The 16,882-nt window shown below is 38.9% G+C and overlaps 1 protein-coding gene across 1 annotated transcript in view; it reads left to right on the forward strand.

The window, feature by feature from the left end:
• Positions 1-16,882, forward strand: part of LOC133104095 (zinc finger protein 75D-like) — a 60,560-nt gene that overhangs the window by 24,113 nt on the left and 19,565 nt on the right. The gene's annotated exons all lie outside the window — the stretch shown is intronic.

Here is a 16,882-nt window from a genome sequence, read left to right on the forward strand (position 1 = left end):
CTTATGACAAAAACTCCCAGGAAACTAGGAATAGAATGGAACTTCTTCAACCTGTAAAAGAGCATCTATTAAAAAAACTCTATAGCTCATATCATACTTAGTTATCAAAGATTGAATGCTTTCCCTCTGAGATAAGCAACAAGACAAGAATACCCAGTCCTGCCACTCGTGTTTAGCGTTGTACTGGAAGATTTGACCAGTGCAATAATGAAAGAAAGGGAAATAAAAAACATCCAGATTGAAAAGGAAAAACAAAACTGTTCTGTACACTGATGACATGATTGTCAATGTAGAAAATTCGAAGACCCTGCCAAAATCTCTAAAATAAGTAAATTTAGTAAGATCACAAGATGCAAGGTCAATAAACAAAACAAATTCTATTTCTGTACATTGGAAACAATGTAATTTACAATAGCTTCAAAAAAAGAAATAGTTATAAATCTAACAAATCATGTAGAGGTTGTGTGTGCTGAGAACTATAAATCACTGATGAAATAAGTCAAAGATGTCCTAAATAAATGGAAAGACATACCATGTTCATAAATTGGAAAGATTCAAAGTAGTAAAAATGTCAGTTCTCCCCTGATTGATCAATAATTTTAATGCAATGTGGAAAGATAAAAGAACTAGAATAGCCTAAACAGTTTTGAAAAATAAGAAAAAAATTGAAGAAATCACATTACTTGATTATAAGACTTTCTCTAAAGCTATGTTAATCAAAAGAGTGTGATATTGGTAAAGGGATAGACACACAGATCAATGGCAGAGAATAAAGAGTCCAGAAATTGAACCACATAAATATGGCAGGTTGATTTTAAATAGGCAAATATTTAATAAGGTTACAATCATATAAAACAGAATTAACCATTTTAAAGTGAACAATTGAGTGGCATTTAGTACATTCATAATTTTATGCAACTACTACTTCTATCTAGTTCCAAAATATTTTCATCACACCCAAAGAAAGCCCCATATTCACTAGGCAGTTACTCCTCATTCTTGTTTTCCTATAGTGCCTGACAAATCACAAACCTACTTTTTGTCCCTCTGGATTTATCTAATCTGAATATTTAATATAAATGGAATCTTACAGTATGTGACATGTTGGGCCTGACTTTCTTTCACTAGTGTAATGCTTTTTAAGTTGACCCACATTGCAGCATGTTTCAATCAGCACTTCATTCCTTTTTTGGCTGAATAATATTCAGTATTATTGATTCATTACAATTTGTTTATACATTCATCTGTTGATGGACATTTAAGTTGTTTCTACTTTTTGGCTATTGTGATAGCCCTGTTGCATACATGCAAGTACAAGTATTTGTTTTGAGTACCTGTTTTCAGCTCTGTTGGCATACAGTATACCCAGAAGTGGTACTGTGGGGTCATATGGTAGTTTTATGTTTAATTTTTGAGGAACAGACTTACCTATCGGGCCTGAAATATTTTATAGGCATACCTCATTTTAGTGCACTTTTATTGCCTTCACAGATAATGTATTTTTACAAATTGAATGTTTGTGGCAACCCTGCGTCAGCAAGTCTAGCAGCACCATTATTCCAACAGCATTTTCTCACTTTTTGTCTCTGTGTCACATTTTGATAATTCTCACAATATTTCAAACTCTTTCATTATTATATTTGTTATGGTGATCTGTGATCAGTGATTTTTCATGTTACTATTGAAACAGTTTTGGCATTATGTAGACATAATGCTATTGCATACTTAATAAATTGCAGTATAGTATAACTATAACTTTTGTATGCTCTGGGAAAACAAAACAAAAAAAATGTCACTTTATTGCGACGTTTGCTTTTTTTGTTTTTTGGCTGCACTGTGCGCCTTGTGGGATCTTAGTTCCCTGACGAGAGATTGAACCCAGGCCCTCAGCTGTGAGACCACAGAGTCTTAACCACTGGACTGCCAGGGAATTCCCACAGTGTTTGCTTTGTTGCAGTGGTCTGGAACTGAACCCTCAGTACCTCCAAAGTATGCCTGTGCATTCTCACCAGACATGTTCAGGGGTTCCTTTTTTCTACCTTCTTGCTAACACTAGCTATTTTTCTATTTGTATTATTATTATAGCCATCTAAATGAGTATAAAGTGGTATTTAATTATGTTTTTGGTCTGCATTTCCCCAGTGACTAATGATGTTGAGCATGTTTTCATGTGCTTGTTGACCATTTATCTTCTTTAGAGAAATGTCCCTTTGAGTCCTTCGGCCATTTTACAGTTTGTTTGTTTGTTTATGGCTGTGTTGGGTCTTTGTTGCTGCGCGCGGGCTTTCTCTAGTTGTGGCAAGCAGGGGCTACTCTTCATTGCGGTGCACAGGCTTCTCATTGCGGTGGCTTCTCTTGTTGCGGAGCACGGGCTCTAGGCACGCGGGCTTCAGTAGTTGTGGCACATGGGCTCAGTAGTTGTGGCTCGCAGTCTCCAGAGCGCAGACCCAGTAGTTGTGGCGCATGGGCTTAATTGCTCTGCAGCATGTGGGATCTTCCCAGACCAGGGCTCAAACCCATGTCCCCTGCACTGGCAGGCGGATTCTTAACCACTGCACCACCAGGGAAGCCCCAAAACCTTACTTTTAATAATACATAGAACAGCTAGACAGAAGATCAAAAAAACAAACTGAGTTCTTCAACAACATTATAAACCAGCTAGATGTAACAGTTATATATAGAACACCCTGCCCAACAACAGTACAGATTCTTCTCAAGTGCACATGGACATTCTCCAGGATAGACCATATAGTAGGCAATGAAATAAGACTTAGTAAATTTTAAAAGATTCAAATCATATAAGGTATCTTCTCTGACTGCATGGAATAAAACTAGAAATAAATAACAAAAAGAAAACTGGCAAATTCACAAATACGAGAAATTAATTAACACACTCTTAAATGACCAGTAGGTCAAAGAAGACGTCATAAGGGAAATTATGAAATATTTTGAAATGAATGAAGACAAAAATACAACATACCAAAACTTAAGGGATGCAGCAATAGTAATACTCAAAGGGAAATTTATGGCTGTAAATACCTATATTAAAAAAGAAGAAATATCTCAAAGCAATAACTTTCTGTTTTAAGGAAAGAGCAAATTAAATGCAACAGCAGCCAAAGGAAGGAAATAATTAAGATTAGAATGGAATAGGGAATAGAAATAGAGAAACGAAATGGAATGAAATAGAGAATAGAAAAACAATAGAGAATCAAACACACCAAAACTGGTTCTTTGAAACGATTAAAAATATTGATAAAACTTAGCTGAACTGACCAAGAGAGAAAGAGAGAAATCACAAATTACTAAAATCAGAAGTGAAAGTGAGGACATTCCTACTGCTTTTATAGAAATGAAAAGGATTATAAGAGAATACTACGAACAACTGTACACCAACAAATTAGTAACCTAGATGAAATGGAAAAATTGTTAGAAACACAAAACTGTAAAAACTGACTCAAGAAGAAATAGAAATGTAAATAGACCTATAACGTAAAAAGAATTAGCCAGTAGTCAAAAACCTCCTAAGAAACAAAAAAACAGGACCCAATGACTTCACTGGTAAATTCTACCAAACAGTTAAAGAAAAATTAACACCAAACCTTCTCAGACTATTCCAAAAATAGAAGAGGAAGAACTGCTTCTGAACTCATTCTATGAGGTCAGCACTCCTGTGATAACAAAACCAGACAAAGACATCACAAGACTACAGATTAATATGCCATATGAATGTAGATGTAAAAATCCTCAACAAAATACCAGCAAACTGAATTCAGCAGCTTATTAAAATGATTATACATCATGACCAGTGGAATTTATTCCAGGAAAAAAATAGTGGTTCAGTATATGAAAATCAGTCAATGTAATATAGCACATTAGTGGAATAAAGGACCAAAATCAAATGATCATCTCAATTGATGCAGAAAAACCTTTGACAAAATCTTACATCCTTTCTGATTAAAAAAACACTCATCAGGCTAGGAGTAGAAAGGTATTTCCTCAACATGGTAAGGGGCATTTATTAAAAAACCCACAGCTAAGATCGTGGAAGACTTAATGACTTAATGGTGGAAGACTTAATGACTTAATGATGGAAGACTGAAAACATTCCCCCTAAGATCAAGAATAAGATTAGAGGATGCTCACTTTGATCACTTCAATTCAACATTTTACTGGAAGTTCTAGACAGAGCAATTAGGCAATAAAAATAAATAGAAGACATGCAAATTGGAAAGGAAGATTAAAAAATATCTCTATTCACAGGTGAGTGATCTTATATATAGAAAATCATAACGAATCAACAAATACCCAAGTATTAGAGTTGATAAATTCAGCCAAGTTGCACAGTTCAATATCAAGACATAAAAATCATCTGTGGTTCTATATATTAGCAAGGAACAATTTGAAAAGGAAATTTAAGAAAACAATTTCATTTATAATATTATCAAAAAGAATAAAATATTTAGGAATGAATTTGACCAAGAAGATACAATACTTGTATACAAACAAGTATAAAACATTGCTGAAAGAAATTAAAGAAGACCAAAATGAATACAAAGACATCCCATGTTCATGGATTGGAAGAATTAATATTGTTAAGATGGCCATACTTTCCAAAGGGATCTACAGATTCAATGCAATCCCTGTCAAAGTTCCAAATGTGTCCTTTACAGAAATGGAAAAGCTGATACTAAAATTAATATGGAATTGCAAACCCTGAGTAGCCAAAACAATCTTGAAAAAGAAGAACAAAGTTGGGGAACTCACATTTCCCAGTTTCAAAAATTTCTTCAAAGATATAGTAATCAAAACACAGAGATAGGACTTCCTTGGTGGTCCACTGAGAAGGAATCTGCACTCCCAATGCAGGAGACCCCGGGTTTGATCCCTGGTCGGGGAACTAGATCCCACATGCATGCCACAACTACGAGTTTGCATGCCACAAACACGAGTTTGCATGCTGCAACTAAAAGGATCCTGCATGCCTCAACTAAACATGCCGAAGTGAGGATCCCACGTGCCGCAGCTAGGACTCAGTACAGCCATAAATAAATAAAAAAAATAAATAAATAAATAAATAAATGTTTTTAAAACCCCACAGAGATAGATATATAGATCAGCTGAATAGAACTGAGAGTCCAGGAATAAACCCATACATCTATGGTCAATTGATTTTTGACAAGAATGGTAAGACCATTCAATGTGGAAAGAATAGTACTGTCAACAAATGGTACTGAGAAAAATGGGTATGGACATGCAAAAGAATCAAATTGCAGCCTTACCTCACACTATATACAAAAATTAACTCAAAATGAATAAAAGACCTAAATGTAAGAGCTAAAAGTATACCTCTTAAAAGAAAATATATGGGTAAATCTTCATGACCTTGGATTTGGCAGTGGATTCTTAGATATGACACCAGAAACAAAAGCAAAAAAGAAAATATAGGTAAACTGGACTCATCAAAATAAGCAACTTTTGTATTTCAAAGGGCACTATTAAAAAAGTGAAAAGACAATTCAATTGCACATGAAATGATGCTCAACATCACTAGTCATTGGGGAAATGTAAATCAAAACCGCAAAGAGAAATACATCTCACCCCCTAGGATTGCTATAATGTTTTTTAAAAGGGACAACAATAATTGGTAAAGATGTAGAAAAATTGGAACCCTCTACGTTGCTGGTGGGAATATAAAATGATACAGCCTCTGTGGAAAACAGTTTGGCAGTTCCTCAAAAAGTTAAACATAGAATTACGATATGAACCAATAATTCCACTCCTACATATATCCTTGAAAGAATTGAAAACATGCTTTCAAACAAAAACTTGCAAGTGAATGTTCATAGGAACACTGTTCACAATAGCCAAAAGGTTTAAACCACCCAAGTGTTCATCAGCTGATGAATGGAGGAACAAAATGTAGTATATCCATATAATGGGATATTATCAATTCATAAAAAAGAATTTAGTACAACTAAATTGTACTAAATTTAACGGGGATGAAGCTTGAAAACATTACGCTAAGAAAAGGAAGTCAGGCCCCAAAGGTCACATATGATTCCATATATATGAAATATCTGGAATAGGGAAATCCACAGAGACAGAAAGGAGATTAGTGGTTGTCAGAGGATGGGGCAAGGGAGAATAAGGAGTAACTACTAAATGGGTAGAGGGTTTTCTTTGGGGATGATGAAAATATTTTGGAAGTAGACAGAGGTAATGATTGAACAACCTTGTGAATATGCTAAAAACCACAAGATTGAACATTTTAAATGGTTAAAATTATGAATTTTGTTATGTGAATTTTATCTCAATAAAAATTTAAAAGACACTCAAAACTTTCCCTAATTGGATTTTTCTAATCGTAAAGAAATACATTCTTATTGTATTTAGCCAAACAATACAGAAGTCTATTTCAAAAGAAGTTAATCATTCTTCTTGGGGCAGGGACTATTGCTTGGCTGCTCAATACCTCCTCTCCATTTCTTTCTTACTAATACAACACTTGTATTATGGGGGCTGCCTGACATGATGTGATGTGATGTGATGTGATATAATAATTGTGACTAGCTAAAAACGACATTTTCCAGCCTCCTATGCAATTAGGTGTAGTTATATAACTGAATCCTCATCCATGAGATGTACGGGGAGGATATTTGGTGGGACTTCTAGGATAGCTTCCCAAACTAGGCAAACATCTCCTTCCACCTTCCGTGCAGGAATGTGGACATGTGGCTAGACCACCTACCACCATCTTAGACCACAGGTGGCCTTGAGGATAGACGCCACTGTTAAGAATGGTGGAACAGGGGGAATTCCCTGGTAGTCCAGTGGGTAAGACTCCGCGCTCCTAATGCAGGGGGCCCGGGTTCGATCCCTGATTGGGGAACTAGGTCCCGCATGCATGCTGCAACTGAGAAGTCCATATGCCGCAACTAAAAGATCCTGCATGCTGCAACAAAGATCCCGGTGCTGCAACTAAGACCTGACGCAGCCAAAAATAAATAACTAAATAATAAAAAAAAAACTGAAAAATAATAAGGCAACTTTCTTTAAAAACAAAAAAAAGAATGGTGGAACAGGGACTTCCCTGGCAGTCCAGTGGTTTAGACTTCGCCTTCCAATTCAGGGGATGCAGGTTCGATCCCTGGTTAGGGAGCTAAGGTCCCACCTGCCTTGTGGCCAAAAAGCCAAAACATAAAACATAATAAATTCAATGAAGACTTATAAAATGGTCCATATAGGGCTTCCCTGGTGGCGCAGTGGTTAAGAATCTGCCTGCCAATGCAGGGGACACGGGTTTGAGCCCTGGTCCGGGAAGATCCCACATGCCGAGGGGCAATTGAGCCCATGCACCACAACTACTGAGTCTGCACTCTAGAGCCTGTGAGCCACAGCTACTGAGCCCGCATGCCACAACTACTGAAGCCCACGTGCCTAGAGCCCGTGCTCCACAACTAGAGAAGCCACGACAATGAGAAGCCCACGCACCGCAACAAAGAGTAGCCCCCGCTCGCTGCAACTAGAGAAAGCTCGGGCACAGCAACGAACACCCAACACAGCCAAAAATAACTAACTAAATTAATTAATTAATTTTTAAAAAATGGTACACATCAAAAAAAAATCTTAAAAAAAAAAAAAGAATGGTGGAACAAAAAGGCACAAGGAACCTGCATTGGTGATTGTTGAGCTGCTGCCATGCTAGATCCTGATTGTCTATTTCTTATTTATTTATTTATTTATTTATCTATTTGGCTGTGTCAGGTCTTAGTTGAGGCATGCGGGATCTTTGTTGCTGTGCACGGGCTTCTCTCTAGTTTTGGTGCGCCGGCTCTAGAGCACTCGGGCTTAGTTACCCCTCGGCCTGTGGGATCTTAGTTTCCCGACCAGGGATCGAACCTGTGTCCCCTGCATTGGGAGGTGGATTTTTAACCACTGGACCACCAGAGAAGTCCCTGATTGTCTATTTCTGAACTTGCTTTTTGTGAAGGAAAAATAAACCGCCTATTTTCTTATAAAATAATTAATTTGGATCACTACCTCATACCATATACAATAATGAACTCCAGAGAATTAAAAACTTACATATGAAAGATAAAACTATATGAAGAAATTGAAATGAAATACATTTGTAAATTTGGGATTGGGAAGAACTTCTTAAAAATCTTAAATGCACAAATCAACTTTAAGGCAGCTAATGTATTATTGGATTATATAAAAATTTAGGATTTCTGTTCAGAGGTTAGCATAGACTAAACTAGGGGGAAATATTTACAGTGTATATACCCGGCAAAATTTATCTAGACTATTCTAGGATCTACTGCAAATCAGAAAACCACAGAAAAACTAAAATAAAAATGGGCAGAGGATATGAGAAGGCAGTTTATAGAAGGAGAAATAAAAATAGCCAACACATTTATTAAAAAATGTCCAATCTCAGGCTTCCCTGGTGGCGCAGTGGTTAAGAATCCGCCTGCCAATGCAGGAGATACGGGTTCAAGCCCGGTCTGGGAAGATCCTACACGCCGTGGAGCAACTAAGCCCATGCAGCACAACTACTGAGCCTGAGCTCTAGAGTGCACAAGCCGCCACAACTACTGAGTCTGCGTGCCACAACTAGTGAAGCCCATGCGCCTAGAGCCCATGCTCCACAACAAGAGAAGCCACCGAAATGAGAAGCCCGCGCACCGCAACGAAGAGTAGCCCCTGCTCGCTGCAACTAGAGAAAAGACCGCACACAGCAACGAAGACCCAATGCAGCCAAAAATAAATAAATAAATAAATAAATTTAAAAAATGTCCAATCTCACTAGTAATCACTTTAAATTAAAATCAAATTAATCTGAGATACCATTTTATACCCATCAGATTAGCGTAAATTAGAAAATTTGATTGTAGTAGGTGTTAACTAGGTTGGGGCAGGGGGCTGCGGAATCAGAACCCTTCATTTATAGCTGTTGGGAGTGGTATACTGCTACAACCCTTTGAAAGAGTCTGGTAGTGCTTATGTATATATATCCCTATTCCCCAGCATTCTCAATCATGTGTGTGTGTACATATATGTGCATACAGTAGAGGCTCATGCAGGTCCGTAAAGGGACCTGTACACAAATGTTCACTGCAGCATTGTCTGTGGTTGTGGGAAATTAAGACAAGCTATACATTCATCCCTAGTAGAATGTACAAATAAAAGATGATAGATGCATATTCAGCATTGAAAACACTAAACTAAATATACACATAACAACATGGATATATCCTTTAAAACATAAGTAATAACACTGTGGGAAAAAAGGAGTTAAAATGTAAGCAGAACAGGAGGTATAGCACAACAACATTGATGCAAATTTAAAACATTTACATATATAAAACAACATTACATGTTCTACAAGGATTCAATACATACCAAAACACTTATATGTCAAACATATGAGACAGAGGAGGTGCCTATGAGAGTGGAGGGGAATGAGAGTGGGATTGGTAATAAAGTGGAAAAGTAAATAAAGTAATATTAAATTAAATTAACAGAAGAGAAGTCTTGCAGAGACCTATGATCACATTTTGTACAGTATTCCAAGGTGACATATTTACTGAATTCCCCACTGATGGACACTGAGATTCTCCAGTTTTTTGTGATTGTGGACTTTATAGTCAAATAGACATAGTTTAAGCAGCTCTGCCATTTACTAACTAGTCCACGTGCCCTGGACAATTATCTACTATCTCTGAACAGTAAGTAGTGTGGTCATCGTGGTAATGTAAACTACTGAACAGAGCATCTGGCACACAGAACAAGCAGCCCACAGTGCTTACGAGTGCGAGAGACTTGTTGGAGACAGGCCTACGGGGCAGGGAGCCCCACTGGGCAGGGGCCAGGCTCAGCTTGCTCACTCCTGTACCCCACCAGCACCTGGGATACTGTCCACCCTTAGTGACCGTTCCTTGAATGAGGTGGTTTCGAAGTCAGCAGTTTTGGGGGTAATTTATCTTACATGACATCTAATGACCTAATCAGGTTGCCAGTCACATTTTACATGTTTATTTAACATCATTTGTAGGTGATTCCTCTTCACACAGAATGGTGTGAGTGTCTAAGTTTCAAGCCTCTTATCCTCTTATGTTAAGGCCAGAGATAGTGGGAATCCCCTTTTCTCTATTCCCCCCACAAATAAAACACTCAAAGACAACATCTCCCAGATGATGAGTCAAAAATACTAACTTCCTCATCAAAAAGAATAAAAGACCTAGGAATAAACTTAACCAAGGAGGTGAAAGACCTATACTCTGAAAACTATAAAATAAGGATGAAGGAAATTGAAGATGATACAAAAAAATGGAAAGACATCCTGTGTTCATGGATTGGAAGAAATAATATTGTTAAAATGTCCATACTACCCAAAGCAGTCTACCCTATTGCAGTCCCTGTCAAAATACCCGTGACATTTTTCACCGAACTGGAACAAATAATCCTGAAATTTATGTGGAACCACAAAAGACCCCAAATTACCAAAGCAATCTTGAGATAAACGAACAAAGCTGGAAGTACCACACTCCCTGGGTTCAGACGCTACTAAAAAGCTACAGCAATTAGAACGGCATGGTACTGACACAAAAACACATAGATCAATGGAACAAAATAGCTCAGAAATAAATCCAACCACTGATGGTCAGTTAATCTATTACAAAGGAGGCAAGAATATACAATGGAGAAAAAACCGGTTTCTTCAATAAGTGGTGCTGGGAAAACTGGACTGCTACATGTAAAAAAATGAAATTAGAACATTTTCTCAAACCATTTACAAAAATGAACTCAAAGTGGATTAAAGACTTAAATGTAAGACCTGAAACCATAAAACTCCCAGAAGAGAACATAGGCAGAACACTCTTTGACATAAATCATGGCAGTATTTATTTTTATTTGTCTCCAAAGGCAAATGTAACACAAGGAAAAATAAATAAGTGGCACCTAATTAAACTTAAAAGCTTTTGCACAACAAAGGAAACCATTGACAAAATGAAAAGACAACCTACTGAATGGGAGAAAATATTTGCAAATTATATGACCAATAAGGAGTTAATGTCCAAAATATATAAACAGCTCATACATCTAAACTAAAAAAAAACAACCTAATTTAAAAATGGGCAGAAGAGGGCTTCCCTCGTGGCGCAGCGGTTAAGAATCTGCCTGCCAATGCAGGGGACACAGGTTCAAGCCCTGGTCCAGGAAGATCCCTCTAGAGCCTGCGAGCCACAACTACTGAGCCTGCATGCCACAACTACTGAAGCCCGCATGCCGGAGCCCGTGCTCCGCAACAAGAGAAGTCACTGCAATGAGAAGCCCGCGCACCGCAACAAAGACTAGACCCTGCTCGCCGCAACTAGAGAAGGCCCGCACGCAGCAACAAAGACCCAATGCAGCCAAAAATAAATAAAAAGAAAAAGAAATAAATTTATTTTAAAAGTGGGCAGGGCTTCCCTGGTGGTGCAGTGGTTGAGAATCCGCCTGCCAATGCAGGGGACACGGGTTCGAGCCCTGGTCTGGGAAGATCCCACATGCCGCGGAGCAACTGGGCCCGTGAGCCACAACTGCTGAGCCTGCGCGTCTGGAGCCTGTGCTCCGCAACAAGAGACGCCGCGACAGTGAGAGGCCCGTGCACCGCGATGAAAAGTGGCCCCCGCTTGCCGCAACTAGAGGAAGCCCACGCACAGAAACGAAGACCCAACACAGCCAAAACTAAATAAATTAAAAAAAATTTTTATAAAAAAAAAATGGACAGAAGACATGAATAGACATTTTTAAAAATTTGATATACACATAGCCAACAGGCATATGAAAAGATGCTCAACATCGCTAATCATCAGAGAAATGCAAATCCAAAGTACAGTGAGACAGGTGTGAGCACCTCATACCTGTCAGAATGGCTATTGTAAAAAAAAAGTCTACAGGGAATTCCCTGGCGGTCCAGAAACCACTGCTGAGGGCACGGGTTCAGTCCCTGGTCAGGGAATTAAGATCCCACAAGTCACGCAGAGCAGCCAAATTAAAAAAAAAAAAAAGTCTACAATTAACAAGTGTTGGCGAAGATGTGGAGAAAAGGGAACCCTACTACACTGTTCGTGAATGTAAATTGATGCAGCAACTATGGAAAACAGTATGGAGGTTCCTCAAAAAACTAAAAATAGAACTACCATATGATCCAGCAATTCCACTCATAGGTATATATCTGAAGAAAACGAAAACATTAATTTGAAGAGATACGTGCACCCCAATGTTCACAGCAGCATTATTTACAATGGCCATGATACAGAAGCAACCTAAGTGTCCATCGACAGATGAATGCATAAAGAAGATGTGGTATATTTTTACAATGCCATATTACTCAGACATAAAATAGAATGAAATTCTGCCACTTGCAACAACGTGGGTGGACCTAGAGGGTATTATGCTTGGTGAAATAAATCAGACAAACAAATCACTTAGATGTGGTATCTAAAAAATAAAATAAATGAATATATGAAAACAGAAACAGACTCACTGATATAGAGAACAAACTAGTGGTTACCAGTGGGGCTAAGGAAGGGGAAGGGGCAAGTAGGGAATTAAGAGATACAAACGACTATGTATAAAATAAATAAGTGGGACTTCCCTGGTGGCTCAGTGGTTAAGAATCCGCCTGACAGTGCAGGGGACACGGGTTCACGCCCTGGTCCCGGAAGATCCCACATGCCGTGAAGCAACTAGGCCCATGTGCCACAACTACTGAAGCCCGTGCACCTAGAGCCTGTGCTCCACAACAAAGAGAAGCCACCGCAATGAGAAGCCTGCGCACCGCAATGAAGAGTAGCCCCTGCTCGCTGCAACTAGAGAAAGCCTGTGCGCAACAATGGAGACCCAACGCAGCCAAAAATAAATAAAAACAAAAAAACAAGGTAACTTAAAAAAAGACACAGACCTACTAGAGAATGGACTTGAGGATATGGGGAGGGGGAAGGGTAAGCTGTGACAAAGTGAGAGAGGGGCATGGACATATATACACTACCCGATGTAAAATAGATAGCTAGTCGGAAGCAGCCGCATAGCACAGGGAGATCAGCTCGGTGGTTTGTGACCACCTAGAGGGGTGGGATAGGGAGGGAGGGAGGGAGGGTGGGAGGGTGGGAGGGAGGGAGACGCAAGAGGGAAGAGATATGGGAACATATGTATATGTATAACTGATTCACTTTGTTATAAAGCAGAAACTAACACACCATTGTAAAGCAATTATACTCCAATAAAGATGTTAAAAAAATAATAAAATAAATAAGCAACAAGCATATATTGTACAGCGCGGGAAATACAGCCAATATTTTGTAGTAACTTTAAATGGAGTATAATCTATAAAAAATACTGAATCACTATATTGTACACCTGAAACTAACATAATATCAGCTATATGTAAATCAACTGTACTTCAAAAATATATGTAAATCAACTATACTTCAAAAAAATACTAACCTCCTCTACATAGAATAGTCTGTTTATGCCTAGTGAGAAAACGAACACTGTTTAACACTAAGCAAGTCATTTTATTCTCACTTTATGCTTGGTTTACTTGTCTACCAAGTGGGGATAAGACCACCTGCCATAGAAAGCATTTTAACAACTAAGCTAGATCCTGTGAAAGTACCTTGGAAAGGATAAAATTATATAATTAGTAATTATTTAAGGAATGCAGTTATTCTTATTGCTCTTTCAATTAGTAATCTGTGTTTGGGGATGGAGTTCAGGTGAAAGAACCAGTCGGTTCTTCGGGGACAGCCTTTTTCCTGTGTTCCGGCCGTGCGAGTGCTTTGTGCTAATTGCCTGTGGGGGACAGAGATCCCCTCTTGGGCCCTGCAGAATGAGCCAGAGCGAGCCTGGCTTCCAGGTGGCAGAGCCAGCACTCCTCAGAGGGCCAGGGCCAACCCCAAGGTTAAAAGCCTGCGCTCTCAGCTCGAGGGCAGGGGAGCAGCCACAGAGCACAGCCACCATCCTAATTCCACACTCTCTCTCCTACTTGATCCACAAAGCACCGATGACAGTGTGACAGATTCAGGTGGAATCTTGAAGCCAAAGGTATGTTTCCATAGAAAATCTGTAGACATTTATTAGTGGAGAATCCAGGGTATGGGAAAGAGAGGCAAAGAGTAAAAAAGATAGAGAAGGAAAGAGCAGTCATGGGGATCAGAGAAGAGAGAGCATGTGAAACGGCCTTTTACAGGGGCTGATTTTGGATTCTTCCTGCCTGGGAAAAGTTGGAGGTGATGATATGGTATTAGGGCCCCAAGCACATTTGTGACCTTCTCTATCAGCTAAGAGAAGAGATAGGAAGGAAAAATATTTAAGCTGCACAGGGGAATTGTAAAACTACAAATTAAGAACTTTTATTGAATAAAAGTCATCTCTAGAATGTCTAGGAGAGAAGCTGGAAAATTTTTATCCTGACCCCCCCCCCAAAAAAAAAGACCCTTTTGTGTGCACATTCAAGTCCTAGGAACAGAATCCTCCAACAGAAAAGGGTCATAGCAGACTTAGGGAAAGCCCAGTGCCCTTGGTCAGGCAAATGTCTAAACACGAAGTCTCTAATTCGTTTTTCTCTTGCCAAAGGATTTGCCAATATTTTATCATGCCAGAATCTCAGAATGTATAATCACAATTTCTCTTGCTTTTAATTTAAGCCTGTTTTTGCTTTTCCTAGGTAAGGAGAGCACCTGCTCTGCAAGCAGGCATCTTTGAAATCCCACCATATAGCAAAGACATTCTTTAATCACTTCTTAAATTAGCTAATATCTTGGCCATTTTCCATAGAACCTATTTCCTCCTTCTCCCTCTTCTCTGAAAATCTGCACATGCTCCATGTCTTTTTAAAAATGTCTGACAGGGGACTTCCTGGCTGTCCAGTGGTTAAGATTTTGCCTCCCAGTGCAGTGGGTGAGGGTTCGATCCCTGGTCGGGGAGCTAAGATCCTACATGCCTCAGGGCCAAAAAACCAAAAACATAAAACAGAAGCAATATTGTAACATATTCAATAAAGACTTTTAAAATGGTCCACAACAACAACAACAAAAATCTTAAAAAAAAATGTAAGACCCTCCAATAAGGAACTTCCTAGGCAAGACAGGGCAGAAAGCTTCCTGGACCTAACGTTGAGCACTCCTCTCTCCAGTTTTCCCTTAGGAGACCCGCTGCAAACTGTCCTCAGCTTGCACAGAAATGTACCCTCAATGGAACACCATGCTTATCCAGCCTTTTCCAGTCTGAGTTTTTGGTGGTAAATTTTTATATGTATTTGATGTACTGCCATGCATTTAGCCTTCTTTTAATTTTATAAGATCCTATGCTCATTAGAATTACCCCCTTAGCCAGCCTGATAGTCCATGCATCCAGCGTTCTTTTTCCAACAGTAGCATCAGAAATCAATTTAAGGGAGCTTGGTTGGATTCCCTGATGCAAACATCAAATGTAGAGGCCCCTTCAGACATCGTAGATTCCCTTCATTTCCCTTTATGAATCTTAAATTTTAATATATTTTTTCAACTGTGCTGCTTTTAGGAGTAATAATTTCCATAGATTTACTATGAACTATGTCATTTTTTCTTTTATTGATCCTATGTTTACCTCTTTTAAGATTCAAACTCCCACATCTCTAATTCTTGAATTCTAAGATTCGGGGGTAGAACCCCATCAAATACCTGAAATCCACCTTAGACTTCAACCGTCTAGACAAATTTTGTTCTGTTATATGGCTCTTGCCTGCCATACTGCCACAATGTTTACACTGAAAACCTTATCTCCAGTTCTGACCAAGTCATCATGAAAAGGTTAACTTAGACCTTAGATGCAAGATAGGCACAAACTGAGCTCTCAGGAATATCACCGTCAACTGTCTCCCACATAAATGAAATATTTTAAAATAAAACATATATAAAAACTTCTCTGCCAGGATCAGGAGTTCAGGATTAGGTTTATTTATTTGTTTTTATTTTTTATAATTCCCTTTCCTCTTATTACTCAGGCTAATATTAAAGCAAGGCTTGAATTCTGAGAACTTGCACCCATATATGGGGAGTGCTAACAGCTCAGGAGCAGTTTCCATGATAGGAGAAAGCCAACTCCAAATTCCGTATTTGCTGTGACTAATCCACGAGTGGCCAATTGAGAACTGTGGTAAAATTTAGGGGAGGAATGGGCAGAAATCTGGGCGAAGGTGGGCAATTACCACACCCAGGATTATCTTTAAGAAGCAAGTCTTGGCTGCTTTTCTCAATATCTTGAAAGTTCAAAACAAATTTACGGACAGGCCAAGATGGGAACCATCTATGCATACATGAGTGATTCCTAAAAATCTTTCTGTAGCCAAACAAACTCCATCTGGGTGCTCCTAAATTGCACCATACACGGCGCATCCTCTGAGTTCAGTATTGTCCTTTCCAGGCTTCTCTTAAAATGCAAATAGTGCCGGATCAATTTAACATTCCAGATTACAAGAGAGCTAGGAACCAAGTGGAGAGACCCTTTAAGGGTGGAAAACACCCTGAAGAGCAGTCGAGTTGCTGAATTCAAACTTGAAGTTACATCCATGTTTTCTTGGGGAGTTTGTCAAGATCAGACCAAGCATCTAGCTGGTATGGTATTTCCTCCTGAACTTTCTGGGTGCCTGGCATCAACAGAGACCAGACAACTTATGGAAGAACATGGGCCATGTCTGTCTGTGTTTCTTTCCCCTAGGGGTACAAGAGGACAAGCACTTCTAGGAGGAGGTAGTGAGATGGATACCAGGAAGAACAGAAATATGAGCTACCAGATTGGTACCTCAGTTCCTCAGCTCCCTTAAGTCCTAAATGAAAAGAATAAGCAGTCA

Source organism: Eubalaena glacialis, chromosome 13 (genome assembly GCF_028564815.1).
Source record: "Eubalaena glacialis isolate mEubGla1 chromosome 13, mEubGla1.1.hap2.+ XY, whole genome shotgun sequence".
Lineage (NCBI taxonomy): Eukaryota > Metazoa > Chordata > Mammalia > Artiodactyla > Balaenidae > Eubalaena > Eubalaena glacialis.